Source organism: Calypte anna, chromosome 3 (genome assembly GCF_003957555.1).
Source record: "Calypte anna isolate BGI_N300 chromosome 3, bCalAnn1_v1.p, whole genome shotgun sequence".
NCBI lineage: Eukaryota > Metazoa > Chordata > Aves > Apodiformes > Trochilidae > Calypte > Calypte anna.
In genome coordinates this window covers 82959052-82975137 of record NC_044246.1, presented here as the reverse complement: position 1 = coordinate 82975137, position 16086 = coordinate 82959052, and the positions used below count along the sequence as shown (strand labels likewise).

The following is a 16086-nucleotide window of genomic DNA, read 5'->3' as shown; positions in this document are numbered from 1 at the left end:
AAACAAGTTACAAGAAAATTTTGCAGGAAACATCCCGCGCTTAAGTCCTGAAAGTTTCATTTCTTCCATAATTAAGAACAAAGCCCTTTAACACTTCCCTCTCTCTGGAATTGTATTGCATTTAAACAGAGAACAAACACCTATACTTCTAGGTGGAAAACAGGTAAGCATTTGGTTAATCAACTTGCAACTGCGAAAGTTAAGCTGATAAAACCATAAACTAAAAAGCAAACATTTTAACAAGTAAGAGGATACTGTCTCTGCAATTTATTTTTCTTTTCTTCATAAATCAAACCCGGAATTGTAAAGCTATTCTCATGAAAAATGCTTCTAAGTTCTCTGAAGACATGTGCTGACATGCCAGTAGGATCTTTACAATTGCAGATTTCGGGGCTTAAAGGGGGGGTTAAGCTTGAGAAAAGGCTTGTGCTGGGACAGACTGCAGCAGCAGGGTCTTAGATCTTTGTTCATCAAAACATACTGGGCTGAATATATTAGTAGGGCACATTTGCTGTCTCTCAGATGACCTGAGAGCCCAGGTATAAGTTTCTGTTTATTGAAGACACTTATTTCTGAAGTCAGTCCCAGCACTGGGTGAATAATTCTTGCTGACAGAGATCTGAAGAATTATCTGCAAAAGGCCTTCAGCTGCAGGGACCCATTCCATGCCCACCCTTGTTACACCTTCTGCCTGGGATCGGCAAAGCTGAAATTGTTCAGCAAGGTCTCAGACCTTTCCAGCTCTTCCACGTTCAAATACTTGAAATAGCAACTATCACATAACATCCTAAACATCTGCATCTTCAGATAAATCTCTCCACTCCCCTCCAGCTCCATCCTTCTCAGCCATGCTCATGAGTCTGTTAAATGAAGCTGTGTACCCATTAGCTGCAGTTTTTGTGGATTGTACAGTACCAAAATTGACATCAGATCTTGCCTAATGGAGCACTGCTTATTGCAAAACTTGCAATGATTTTTCAATCACAAAGAGGTTAAAATATCCTTCTTAAGCACTACAGAGCCTTAAGATACGGATGCACTAATTCCTTTTCATTTAAATATTTAACACCAAGACAAAGCACTACAAAGAAACTAAGTAGCCTGGGCTCCAGGCCCTGCTCAAGCAGAGGGTTGGTGACCTCCAGAGATCCTTACAAGGATCACTCAAGGATCACTCTGTGTTTCTGTGATCCATCTAAAACACATTCAGCAACTTACACAATTCATATTTATGATTTTTAGTTAAGCATACCAATGTTGTCGTCCATGCATTTCTGAGGATAACTGACCCAGCCCAAAGTCAGGCAATCTCTCTGCAGCAAACACACCCAAATCAATAATTCTAGTTGGTTTATCAAAGTTCATTTTCCTCATCAACTGTTCATATCGAAGGATGCAATACTGTGATCAGATCTGTCATCACAATGTTTTTGTCAGTACTCTGAGATGTAAAATAAGCAAAGGTAGTTGAGAATAGAAGCTCCTCTTATACCTTGATTTTGTCACTGAGGTTCTTAATGCACCAGCATAGAGCACATAACAGTGAGTGCCATGAACATGGCAAGTACAATAGAGTTGTATTTGGACTTTCAGGTTTTAAAGGGTTTGTTACAGAAACAAAAATATAGTTGATGCAAAGAAGAATAATTAAAATTGAAACAGGGTTTATCACTAAAGCTGCAAAGATAGCATACCATGAGAGTTATCCTAAATAGGGAGATAAACATGACAATAACTACTGGAAAAATCAGTTCACTCTTACGTTTAAAGTGCACAAATAACCTGCTTTGGTGTAACAAATCACCCATCAGGGTGATGGACCAAAAGAAACATACCCCTTCAAAAAGTCTGACAAAGCACATGGATTGCAAATTCCAGAGAGGTAAGATATGCCTGCTTTATGTCCTGTATGAGTCCAAAGGTTTTCTGAAGCCTTTCCCACTGGATGCTTCAAACAACAGAAAGGAACAGCTTAACTTTTCGCCTAGTAATTACAGAGTACTAGTGGAAGACAGATGTCTAAAGTAATTAAAAAATGGCAAAAGGTCGACAAGGTTGACAAGTTCTGGACTTGTGGGACTGAACTGGGGACTTAATTCCCCAGAGAAACAAGGCTTAGGTACTTAATGCGCTCATCATTATCAACAAATGGTCAGGGACAGGAAGAGTGAGATGCCACACAGATACAGACATGCTCCAAGTTCTTTCAGAAGGAAGGCTATCATAAGAAAGAGTATCTGCAAAAAGTAATTTTAATCCCCCTGTGAAGCTTAATGCTATACAACAGCTGTATACTTAGCAATAGAGCTCTTTTTCTACTCATTTCTGGTTAATGGATGATGGAGCTGACCTCCACAGTAGTTATCTGAATAGGTGACGTTTGTGATTGATCTCAAAATATGTCATGACAGAAAATACTTTGGAAATTCTGATCCCCCTGCCTGATTCCATGGCAGACAAAGAGATGAAGGAGCTCTCAGTAGGTTGTGGGCACCACCTGTGATTTCTTTAATACTTGCTAAATTCTCTGGAAGTTCTGCAGGCACCTCTTCCCCCTACCCTTGCAGGAGTTCACTGGTGGGAATCGCTGGCAGGTAACAAAAGTCTGCTTTATGGTTCCCTACCCAGGGCTCTTTTATTCCAACCCATCAAATAGCCCAGTGCCAGTAACATCCTTCATCATTCATTCTGGCAGGATAAGGCTATGCAGAGCAACAGACTGCTACCTTCAGCTCAGCGTTTGACTCATGGAGAATGCCCTGACACCAAGCTCAAAATAAACAAAATTACGTGTTCCTGTCCTATTCTACTTTCATCGCAAACTAGGTTCTCAATTAATTAATTTTAAAAAGCTGTGTGTCAACACAAAGGACTTTGAGGACAAATAACTGAAATTAACCTTATGTAACCTCTCTCAATGCAGGCTACAGCTTGACTCAACACAATGCACCTCACCTTGAATATCACATTGCTCTTCCACGTATCTCTTAGAGAATCTTGCCAGCTGTACAAGCATAGGAACAACAGAAGAAAGTAGGTATCACAAAACCTTGGATCTTGCATTAGGTGACTATAGAGAGCTTTGCACAAGGGTGCTTTGATGTTTTAAAAAGACCTAAGAAAATGTCGATAGGTTAGGGTGCATTCTTGCTACATTTACTCTCTTACTACCAAAGGACACTTGTCAGACACATGCCATCTGCTCCACTGAAATGTGATACCCAGTCAGGAAAAATAATCTTCCATATCAGCAGGCTCTTCACACAGACAAAAAGGAACACTACTAACATAATTTTAGGTGCTTAAAGAGAGTCTTTGCCACAGAGACTGCTTGAAAGCTCCTCCTCTAGCAAAACAATCTCAGCTCTCAATTAAGACTCTGCCCCTAATGGCTCTGCACAAGAAGTCAAGAGTTCATTACCCAGAAGTATTTGTCCTTGTGTCATGTACAAGGAGCTGAAAGTGCAAAGGGAACACAAATGCCCCTGCTCCCCCACACTGCTCCCTGTTCCCCCACCTTTTCCTGTTCCTTGGCCCTGCAGGAACCCAAAGGAGCAAGCCTGCACTGGAAGACATCTCCGGGAACTGAAGCTGAGTTTTAAGAGAATTGGACTTATAATGCTTATGGAAAACACAGTGTGGAAGAAAGGAAAATCTGGGAAAGCCTTACTACACAAGCCAAGGTAGTGCACTTCTGTAACATCAGGGTACCTTAGTAAGCACCTCCTTGGACAGCCACTTGTAGGAACCGTGAAGGACAACGTTATTTGTTGCTCCCACTTCAGTGTCCTTATGTTTGTAATTTGTCTACAACCAAAAATAGATGTTTTATTGATATTATTTCAAGTACTGAGAAGAATCAGGCAGTGTACTTGCTTCATAGTTAATAAATACTTTGAAATTTCAGCTTATCTGAGTCTCCTTCATATTTTACAAGAAGCCAGTTTGTGCAAGGTAGTGTTACCACATTATGTGCCAGAAAACAGTCGTGTGGGTCCTGAATAGAAATATGAAGGAAAAAACCAAAACCAATGACAGAATAACAGAGAAAGGCAGGCCTACGTTACTAGGACATCATGTTCCTGGACAGTGTTCCCAGAAGAAAGATTTTCCTCCTGGCCTTCTGCTTCCCTACTCTCATGAAGTTCAGCACCCCTGTGCTGCCTATATTCCAGGAAACTCTTTCCAGACAGATCCCATTTTCACTTTTACAGCATACAGACATAAAAAAGACAAAACCAAACAACTAACAACCAAATAATCTCAAGAAGGAGGCAGTTCCTGTCTAATAGAATAGAAACAGATACTCCTTCACCCATCACTCCTTTCCAGGAACACCTTTCCAGGAACACAGGATCAGTGTTACCAAAAAAACCACTGCACTGCTAAAGACTGGAAGCCTAACAAAGATGGAAGAGCAACCAGAAAACCCCACGAGCTGCTGATGTTGCAGCAGACAGAGTTAAAATGAGTCAGAGATGGAAAAAATACGTCCCAAGACCCAAACATTACTAAGGGAAGTGGAAAAAGAAAAAAAGATTGCAAACTGAGACAAGTAAAGCCTAGGAGAGAAAATGAGGAAGAAAAGCCTGAACACAGAGGTTTTAAAAGGTTTTAGAAGACATGTCACAACAGACTGGTAAAGAACACCTGGCAGAGCAAGGGAGAGGAAACAGTGATTCTCTTTGCTCTCTCACAAATTCTTTTTTAAAGTTTTGTTAAACTACTTTTGTCCGGGTTCAAAGTGGTGACTCAGCACTGTCAGGAACCCGACTAGCAAAACAATAGATTTCCAAGGGAACAGCTTGAAGAAAATCAGAGGATTCACAGACTAAGGAGGAGAGATTACACCTAGGACAAAAGAGGGGAGAAGACAAAGGTGAGGAACAATACAAAGCTAAGTGATTTTAAGAAGTGGCACCAGATGAAGAGCAACTTTGCTTGGGAAAATGAAACAGCACCAGAGAAAAGGTGGAGGACATCTTCATTACCTCAAAACCAAACCACTGGACTAACAGGGCCAAAACCCAGATGCTCTGGCATTTCAGTGCAGGCAAGATCAAACTTAACTCCCAAACCATGGTGATCTCTCCTTGGATTTTGCTACTGCAGCGTGATTAAGGAAGAGCTACAGCACAGGCCTGCTCTGTCTGCACGACAGGACTGAATCGCATATTATCATGGGAGCTGCACAGCCACACAACCATCAGCTCGTAACAGTGCATAAACCAGAGACAAAACTAAGGGAAAAGAGGACTTACTCTGGTGCCATTTTTGGTTCCATAAAGTTACTCTGACTGTTTACATTTGGCTCAATACAGAAAGGAAGAAATGAGTGGAAAAAAGAGAAAGCAAGCATATTGTATATTTGTATTCTTGTTTTCCAGTTCCTCTACACAGCCAGTTTTGTAAACAGAAAGAAAGCTGCCAAACAAAATCTCTCTGCCAAACATTCTCCACTGAGAATGCATTGCAATTCTTTTGCAACATGTTATTTTAGCCAGGCTATCTACACATTGAAACACTTAGCCTATTGTTTCAACAGCACAGACCTGTGGGGGAAATCATAAAAATTGACCAATATCGTATCATCTTGGCTACAGATTTAATTTCATGGAATATGAAACTTCACTAAAAATCATTCTATGAGAATAGGAAACACAGACGTTGGTTTCCTTTTTTTTTTTTTTTTTTTAATATTAAGTGCAAGCCTACTACAACTCCCTCTGGGAGGATGTTTTTCATACAAAGCCAAATTCTTTTGAGTCTTATTCAAGTAAACAGATTCACTGAAATGAATGAGATCAGTCACACAAGCAGGGAAATCTGGTTTTGATCCAGCATTTCTGTTACAAGATACGGTCTGAAAACTCATATTTAAAAAGCCCCACATAATATGCATCCCTATATAAACTATCTAATGAAGCAAAAACTAGTTGACAGTTTTGTTTTTCAGGTCTGTCCTTCTGAGATTTAATACAGTAAACTGATTATAACTTTGTTACACACAAGTTGCTGATAATTACCTCTCTAAGGGCAACACCATTATTCAGGAACAAATCAAGTGAATTTTGCCAAAAAAAGACTAATTATTGTAGCATCATTTTACCCTTGATCTGCAGTTAACCAAGGGCTGACTATTCCATTTACAGAGCATAAGAATTGATTTTTCAACAGTACTTGGTAAAATCTGCTAACTTTTGCATTACAGACACTTTTTACCCTATCCTGTTTTCCTTGAAAGACCATGTATATTTGAAGAACCAGTAAGTTTGAGATACACAAACCATGAGAAACTTCTGTTAGCAGAAGATTGAATACCCAAAATCTGAAGCATGAGAGCTAATCAAGTGAAGGTTTTCTGGTTTTTACAAATACGTAGCACAGACATGCAATAGATGCCTGCTATATTAAAATACAAAATGGGCATTTACTAATAACAACCAGATTGAGACACTGCCTGTATGGTTAACGCATTTAAAAATCTTAGTATTTTGGGGAGGATGATGGTATAGTGTTTTTTCTGCCAAGGCAGAGTAACTCTATGGCTCTGGACAGCTACAGAGCACTGAAAGACAGAACCAGGTCTCCATTTCACAGGCATTCTTAGCTGCATCTCCAGCAAGCATAGAGACCAGGTCCCAGATAATACTGACTTTGCACTGCAGCCTAACAATTGGCTCAATGCTTGCTTCAGCTTTAAGGGAAGATTCTTCTTTTCAAATAATGAAACAGAGAACAAATAAACCTTTAGTTTTTTTTTTTTTTTAATGCTGGGCTCAGTTCTACTGAATGCACCGCTACCAGTTTTCTTGGTTTGCCTGCATGCTACCAAAGCCAGTTTGTCCCACATAATTACATCCAGAAACTTGCTGGAGGTACAAACCCATATATAATATATAAGCAAATTCATATTAATACACCATTTCAAGAATTATTTCCATGAGATGGAAATACATGCATCCAAATTCTGGATGCTGCAGTTTGAATAAAATACACTTCTAACTTCTGTGCCAAGTGTCCCACTTCGAGGATTAAAAACAAAAAGAAGAAAAACCCGACATGATTCAAATAACTGAAGAAGAAACACCCTTGTTTGTCTGCACAGTTATAGAAATGAAAGGCAAGATTTGCTGAAAGCATAATGGAGTATGAAAGCCAGAAGTTTGACTGGGTACTTTCTGAATAAGCAAGGGAGTAGTAAGTGTAGAGACAGCCACCTGGTCCAACAAGTCAGAGGAATGAGAAGCTGAAGTGGGTTACCCTAATAAGTTTGTTTTGAGATCTGTAAACCAAATTCACTCAGAGCATTCTTCAACCAAAACTAAATCCCAAACAGCATATTGGAACTGAATTTTATAAAGCAAGCTGGGATGTGACGGTAATGTAGACGAGTTAGAGTTGAGTGCTGATTGTTTGGACAAAAGAAAGATGCTTAAAATTAAAATTAAGCTACTTCACAAATGTCTGTGAAAATAGCAAGTTTGCACATACTGTTACCACAGCTTTGCTGATGCAAAATTATTCCTCAAGCCATGATAATGCTCAAGGGATGTCCTCAAAGGAAGGCAAGCTGCTTAAATAAAAATTTAAAATCAATATTGTGAAAACTAGGCAGCTATGGGATAAGAGGAAAAGTCCTCATCTATATAGAGAACAAGCTCGACAGGAAATAAATGGCAGAAGGAAAAAGCAGTCTGTCTTCATAGTGGAGGGACAGTAACTGCAGCCCTGTGGCCATCTGCACTAAAAATATAATGCATTCAATATTCCTACTAATGAATCACAGGGGAATAGGAAAAGGCTACCAACAGTTGAGTGATAAAACTGACAATACTAAATCATTCAGGATAAAGGCAAGTGCTGACTGCAAAAAGATACTTAAGGACTTAATGACACCAAATAAGCAGCCAGTAAAATGGCTGGCTGAATTCACTACCATTTAAACACAGACTGATACTCATGGTGGGAAAACCCACTTCAACTACATGGGCATAATGATGGGCTCTGAATTATTCAGAAATGAGATCCTGGATTTCTTCTTAGGAAAGCATCAGCACAATCAAAAAGCAGGGAGACAGCTAGCAATCAGTACTGCAGAGAAGAAAACCCAAAGCACCTTTATATAACTGTCTAAAAAGGTCAGCTGCATCCTGATCTTAACTCTGGCCTTCTCTTCTTAGAAAAGGTTTAACAAAACTAAAAGGGTTTCAAGAAAGGAGAAATTAAAAAACCAAAGTTAAGACACAATTAAATAGGGGAAAACCAGCTTAGAGAAATACTAGATCAGCATCAGATGAAACCAGCAGATGTTAAACTCAAAACAAGTTAGAAGAAATCTCTCATCTTCTCATAAAGCAATTTTCAAGCTGTGGTTCTCCCAGCTTTCTCCTCTGTTTTCTCAGCCTATTTTGTACTCACTTATGTTCCCTCCTGAGCTTGAGACAGTCACTGGCATGAATGTCTTAAAAGAGGACAAGGAATTAAGGTGGATATTTGCCATTTTTTCCTTGCAAAAGAGAAGCAGCCATGTAAGAGGTGAGAATCAGCTAAGCCAACCACGAAAGCATTCACCCAAACCTCTGAACCAGGCTCACGGTAACTGCAGACAAGTGTTTGCTCAGCTGCTGGCCACTACATAGGAAGAACTGAACTAAATGTCCCCAGATGGATTGTCCTGTCTGGTCAGAGAGATACATCCCTCCCTTCCTGCTTTTAGGTTGACCGAAATAATGTGATTTGTGAAGATGGCCACACAGAGAAGCAGATAACTTGAGGAAGACTTTTTTTTTTTCAAGCTATGTCAAAAGCATGTATATCATCACTTGCTAAGTTTTTGAAGCCTCTTTATCTTACTAAAATTCAAATAAATCAGGTTTGTTCTTGCTTATTTTTAAGCTTGTAGCAACTAAGACAGGTTACTCCACACTAGAGTTTCCCATTCATTTAGACAGACTTAAACCATAACTGTGCTGATGCAGGGCATCCCAGCACACTGAACACATTCCTGCCAGAACCCAGCACACCTCTGGCAGAAATCATCACACATTAGAACTAGAAATCACCACACATTAGAACTGGGGTACCACCTCCCGTGCTGAAGCAAATTTGTACCTGCTCAAGGGCTGGAACATGGGATCCTTCACAATCTCTTTTCTGAATAGGCATCTGACATAACTCTGGTTGCTGGGTTTGGCTGGGACAGAGTTAGTATTCTTCAGAGTAGCTAGGATGGGGCTTTGCTTTGGATTTGTGCTGAAAACAGTGCTGATAATGCAGAGATGTTTTTGTTACTGATGAGCAATGCTGACACAGAGTCAAGGCCTTTTATGGTTCTCACAGCAGCCTGAGAGTGAGCAGACTCGGAGAGCACAAGAAAATGGGAGGGAACACGGCTGGGACAGCTCCCCCCATCAGACCAAGGGGATGTTCCAGACCACATGATGCCATGTTCAGTGTATAAAGCAGGGGAAAGGAGAAGAAGAAGAGACATTTGGAGTGATGCCACTTGTCTTCCCAAGTAACCATTACCCATGATGTAGCCCTGCTTTTCTGGAGGTGGCTGAACACCTGCCTGCTAATAAAACAGTAAAAGAATTCCTTGATTTGCTTTGCTTGCATGCACAGCTTTTGCTCTACCTATTAAACTGGCTTTATCTCAACCCAAGAGTTTACTTACTTTCACTCTTCTGACACTCTCTCCCAGCCCACTAGCAGGGAGTGAATGTAGCACCTCTCTGGAGCTGAGCTGATGGCTGGGGCTAAACCATGACAGCTTGACAACACTAAAGACTGGATTTCAGCATGTCTAAGAGAACTTAAACCCATTAAAGAAGTGGATATTGCAGGCAGAACACACAGGTGAAGAAAAAACAATCTCCACCTCAATTTTGCCCTTGAGCTTTTTTCATGCTAAAAAGTTTCTTTGGCTCCTATGTGCCTGGAGGGCACCACAGGACAGCACACAAAAACAGTAACAAGGGACAAGCTGAAGCATAGTATTTATTCTTATTGCAACTGCCTTCACACTGAAGAAACAAGCTGGTCCACAACAGCTATCATCATGTTCTCCTGGAACTCCATCATCCAGCACTGCTCAATGGAAAAAAACTACCACTAGAGATAGGTTTCTGCTGGCAACAAAACCTCTGAAGTACCTATCTCAACCTCCTGTGTTTCCAGCCATGCAGATTTTAAGTCTTGGGGGCTAGCCAAAGGTTGAACTTGTATCACAGTAGAACAAAACAGGAAGAATGTAAAGATTTGAGGCCAATACCATATATACTTAGAGGAGAAAAAAAAAGGGGGGGGGGGCACATGAAAAGAGCATGGTCTGATTTATACAGAAGTTATGAAAAGCTATGAGAAAAAAGTACTTGCAAGATTCAGAAAACTTCACAACTGTAATGTCTGGAAAAGACAAAATTATAATAAAATGACATACTTTCAAAATCTGGATTTAAGCTAAAACAATAATGTCAATTAAAGACTACAGATGGCAGGCAGGTAATTCCACAGCCAGAAGAAAGACCAGCCCTAGCCTCTCATCCCTAAATCCTCTCAAAAGACTTCAGCCAGACACAGTCTAATCTCAAAAGGGGTCAGAAAAGGAAGAGAAATTACTGATACGTAAGCTTCACAATATATTAATGAACTGACTGAAGCAATGGGTATGGATTGCAGATAGTAGTGCAATTAGAGACTGTAGTGATGTGCTGAAAAGATCATGTCCTGCCCAAGACTCTGAACCAGCTGCAATTTCTGCAACAGTAGCAGATGCATAAATAAGTTCTTATTAGAAGTAAAATGTACCAAAAATTATTCATGTGATCACTACTAAAAAAGTTACTCAACTTTTGAGCTGACACATAATTACCATATATTCATAGTGCTTTTTTATTTTATAAAGCTGGCACTTTCCTCAGTGATTGACACATCTGAGACAATTTATCTATTGTATCAGCACAATATAAACAGACTAGCAACATTTCTCACTAAGATGTCATATTGCAGATGCTGACAAAACCAAAGAAAAATATTTTTGACCGGCTTAAAGCAATCTGCATCTCAAATAGGAAAAGAAAATGATCCCACAGTAATGCAGACACAAGATGCATACCTTTGTAGACTTCATCCCCATCAAATACAAATGCATTTTCCATAATGTAGATGAAAATGCTTCCCTCCAACACCATGCCAGGTCATGCACCCAGAAACTTCATCTTCAGCGGTTCACTTCACATAAACAGATGGTATTTAGGTGGGTAAGAAGGTATGTCAAGACAGGGAAAGGGAAAGTAATGGATAGACTGTTTGAAGAAGCTTGTTTTAAACCAGGATTTGAAGGAGGTTGAGTGTGTGTGTTTGGAAGAGTGTTCCAAATATGTTTATGGTCACATCATAAGGCCAAAAAGCTGGGGTTTTGGGTTTTTTGGGGTTTGTTTGTTTGTTTGGGGTTGTTTTTTTTTGTTTGTTTTTGGCTTTTGTCTTTTTGTTTTTTTTAACATGGGGCCAAACAAAACTTTCTTCAGGATCAGGGCAAGCAAGTTAGGGTGCCCACACTGCAGCTAGGGTGCACATCACACTGCAGCTATGCCCCATAGGACCAGTACCCTTCACCCAGCATCCACACCAGATACTTTCAGCCACTTCCCATGGATGTGCCCAAATCCCAGCCCCAACCACAGCCAGCCTCCCCCTGTCCTTGGATTGGTTGAGATGCACCTCAGGTTTGGAGGACCAGCCTGGGGAACACAAAGGGGAGAGGCACAGAGAGCAGAGAGGAAGACATGAGTGCTGGTGACATGATGAAATGGATTCCTATAAAGGACATCTTCCTTTTTCAATACACCAAATTAACTGTTTTAAGTAATGTGCTAGATTTCTTTTAACCTCAAAGTCCTGTGCAGCATTATGCTTCATTAATCACACACTTCTCAAAAATATGTTCTAAATTGTCACTTAATCATTTCAACGTTTTTTTGGTACCAGTCTTTGCCTTGGCATCAAACTATGGCACACCAACACTATCCTTCCCTGCTTCATTGTAAAGATCTGTGTACAGATCTGCAACAGAACCTCAAGGGTTTTCCAGGAAACAAGAAAAATACCTGGTATGGCCAGACCAGCACCATCTTGCATACAGAGAATCACTGTGTCATGTACATCCACACTGTCCAGAAAAACAATACCCAGAGAACATCCCAACACGTCTGCCTTTGAAAACTATGCAACAAATAAACCAGGAATCAACACTTTTACTCTGGCTATTCTTAACTTTTGAACACCTCCTTGATGATTTAATACCAGTTAAAAAATCAACCTCTGTCTGGAAATGGTAACAAGCAATACTTGTTAATAGAATATAATCCATGGTTGGGTAAACACAGATGACAACAATACCATCCTTTTAATAACATTTTTTATCAGTCTACCTCAAAACATACAAAGTAGGAAAACAATTGAAGTGCAAGAACCCAGAGTCAGAAACAGAGGCTCTTCCATGGAACTACCAGAGCTAGAAGTTCCCCCCCCCCCAAAACAAAAATGCTTAAGAATCAACTAAATCTTACAAACCACAATTTGAATCAAAAATCACCTCTTCTTGTATTCCTCCTAAGTAATCACATGTGTACCAATAAACACACTATTATCCATCAAACACTGATTTATAATAATACATAGAAAAGAAAGCTAGATTCGAGGTTCAGGTTGATTTTAGTTCCTGCTGTTTATCACTGTATAATACATAAAATTTCAGTGCCTGTCATAAATACATTTAAACTTGAACAGGAATTTTTAAGAAGTTCTTGCATTACTCTAAGGTCTGTGGCAACTGGCCCACACGTAATTATTTGTTTGAACTCAAATAGGCAGAAATTCAGCTATTTTTCTGCTTGAAGTGTTAGGATGAAAAGAGTCTTTGGTTCCATTTCAGCCAAGTATCTGGATTAAATTTCTCAGCAAGATGCTGAAATCATATTCACTTTAAGAACTATGTATTTCTTATTTAACTGATGGCTGAAAAAGTCTTTTCCCCCACAAACCATTATACTTTTGGAGAGTAAATTGTGAAGGCAATCAGAGTATAATGCTCTATAATGTGCTGACAAAGGTGTTTAGATATGAATAATTTTTGCCTTTGTCAGTCCTTAGAAATATTAAGCCTTTGAGCACTGAAGCAATATACTACAGTGAATACCACTGTTGTCTGGTATCACTAGTACCCAAGGAGCTGTGAAGGAAGCTGAGAAAACTAAAGAATTAAGCAGACACTAGCAGCAACTGTACCTGTCTGCAATACTTCAATTGGTGTTTCTGCTTTGCCTCATGTAATTATTTATACAGAATGCACTCTGAGTTTTGACTAGAAGGCTGTTGTTTCCCTGCATCCTCCCCTCCCATCGTTCCCCCCCCCTCCCCTTTAAGTATTGCAGAAGATTAATGTAGACAAATATTTGATCCCATAAAATTATAGTATAGAATTTAAATAACCTGTATTTACATAGGAAGCAAGGCTGCACTTCAGCCTATCACATTTCTCCTTGGTACTAAAGGAGTGCACATGTTCAGCAAATGAAACTATGTACAGAACAGATTTTCATAAACCTGTCAGTAATTCCCTGCAGCTACAGTGTAGACACTATATTCTCTACAGGTTTATCATTCTCACATGGCATCCTGTGGAAAAAAGCTCCAGAAGCATTTCTGAGTAAAATAATGGCAAATATTATTATGTACTCATCGCTAGGTTGCAGATCCTTTAGGAAAAGCTTAGTAGTTACAGATCTCTTGACTAATCTGGAGCTTTGTTTGCAGAGCCACCTTTCCACAATTTCTGGACCCTGAAGAGGAAAACAAAAAGGAAGAAAAAAAAAAGCTCTGCAAAGAGGCTGAAGAAAGTGTTCAAAGCCAGACTCCCACATGGGGGTGTCTGGATAAAGATCAGGAAGCAGGGGAAAGTGAAAACTTTACCAACTGAGTACTATCACAAAGCCATTTCTGAATTTCGTTACAGTTTCTTTTCAAACAAGCAATAGGGAGAGATGCAACGAGACTACTACTGATAGAGAATACTTATCCACTCTTGCAGAGCAAGAGATCCTCACTGACATAAACAGGCTTACATGACTCTAGTTTTGGTACACACAGTGGATACAACTAGTATATACTGCTCAGAAAATATCATCAAGTTCTGACAGTGTCATTATAACATGTCTTGTAGTCTGCAATGCAACTGATGATCTTGACATGTAATCATACATCTCCAGAAGCACTTTGTTTTCCAAGTATCTAAGGAATGACGATTACACAATACTTGGAACTTGAGCCTGCCAAAATAAGTTGTTATAAAACCAGCTGCACACCTGGACATATTACGTTGAAAGCAAGCAAGCTATGTAAATAACATTCTCCTCAAATTTAGGCATATAAGCAAACAGTCATACTAGAGGATATTAACCATGCCTAGCTAATGCTGCATAAGAACATAGTCTGTTGTATTTTTCCACTTTTGAACAAAGACAGGTTTACTAATCTTCCCAGAATATTGCTCCTTTAGGGCAATTCATTTAAATAACAAGTGGAGAGAAAATCCCCCTGCCCTTAAAACACTTATAATGCCTCTCAGGTTTTCCCCTGTGAATGGAAGGTAGACAGTAGCAGCCAACACTTCCTTTTGGTCACCACACAGAAAACCAAATAATCACTTCTCACATAATTATAAAAATCCAAGGATAATAGTTATACCTTTCAAAAAAAAAAAAAAAAAAAGACCAGAATGCTGCCTATGCTGTAATGCACACAATACCCCAGAGGATGATAAACTCCTTTATTAATGCTTGCAATAAAATGAACACTGCAGAACAATTACAAGCCGTAGCCATGGATTCCTAAAATCTGAGAGCTCTGCCAGCAGTGGGCGAATACTCACAAGGTGTTGAGTCCTCAGGGAAAGCTGTTGTTTGCAGTAAACTACTGGAAATATTTTCAGTGGAGTTTTCAGGTGATGTCAACAACAGGAAGGATGACTTGGAGCCAGATTTCCATTTCTCATCAGACGCAGCCTTCCAAGTTGGAACAAGGGGTTTAAGGTTCCTCGTCTGTACCCCCTAAACCTGTAATTACAACCCCCGAGTTGGTACGGGTTCCTCTATCTATGCGGCAGCCCGGAGAGTTCGTCTGTTAGTGAAGGGGGTTCCCTCCCCGGGACCGTGCTAAGGAAACGCTTAAGTTACTCCGGCTCCGATTTCTCAGGGTTTGTACCCAGCTGCAGCCCCGCCACCTCCACAACCACCTGTCCGGCCCCCGCAACCCCGGCTCCAGCCCACCGCGCACCGCCACCACGTCCTCTCCCCCCTCCTCACCACAGCCACACGCATCCCCGGCCGCCGGACTCGGGTCTGCGCCCCCGGGGCGGGGAGCGGGCGGGAAGGGGGGGGTGGTTAGGCACGCTTGCAGGCGTCTCCCCGCTCACCTGCTCTACCCCCCCGGCGGCACAGATTCCGGTTGGTCGCCGGGCCGGCCACAGCCCCGCTGCTTACAACGGCGCCTTCGCCGCCGGGCTGGGCTGCCCCGGAGGTGGCGCCGCCACCGCCGCTGCCGCCGCCGTACCCGCTGCCAGGGCGACACCCAGCGGCCGCGGTAGGGCGGGCAGAGCCCCCCAGCCCGCCCCGCCAACCCGAGCTGCCTCCGCCCCGGAGAGGGGCTGGGACGGGACGGGACGGGATGGGCGTCCCAGTCCGTCCCGCCGACCCGCGCCCCTCGCAGGCGTTTCCACGCTGAGGAAATGGCGGATATGGCGCCTGGAGGCCGGGGGCCGTGGCTTCCTCTACCTGGCACCGGCGGGCAGGGGTGGGCTGCGGCCAGCGTGGAGCCATGGGGTGTAGAGCATTAGCCACCGATGGGCTCTGGCCTGACTGAGGCTCCTTGGAGAGCTGAATGCTCTTCTGAAGCGAAGCTCTTCGCAGCTTAATTGTGGAAGCTGAGTTGTGCCTCACCTCTGGAAGTGTTCACGGCCAGGCTGGATGGGGCTTGGAGCGACCTGGGCTGGTGGGACGCGACCCTGCCCATGCAGGGGGGTTGGAA

The 16086-nt window shown here is 41.5% G+C and overlaps 1 protein-coding gene across 4 annotated transcripts in view; it reads right to left on the bottom strand.

Annotated features, from left to right (window-relative positions):
- ANKRD6 (ankyrin repeat domain 6) overlaps positions 1 to 15565 on the bottom strand; it is a 106418-nt gene extending 90853 nt beyond the window's left edge. For 3 of the 4 annotated variants that reach the window (XM_030448101.1, XM_030448105.1, XM_030448106.1), the window contains exons 1-2: positions 15366 to 15441; positions 14933 to 15116 (exon numbers count right to left, since the gene is read on the bottom strand). The gene's annotated coding sequence lies outside the window, so the exon portion shown is untranslated. Of the gene's footprint in view, positions 1 to 14932; positions 15117 to 15365; positions 15442 to 15475 lie in introns of those variants that run through there. The other variant, XM_030448103.1, reaches the window with a different exon arrangement.
- Between the last annotated feature and the right edge of the window lie 521 nt (positions 15566 to 16086).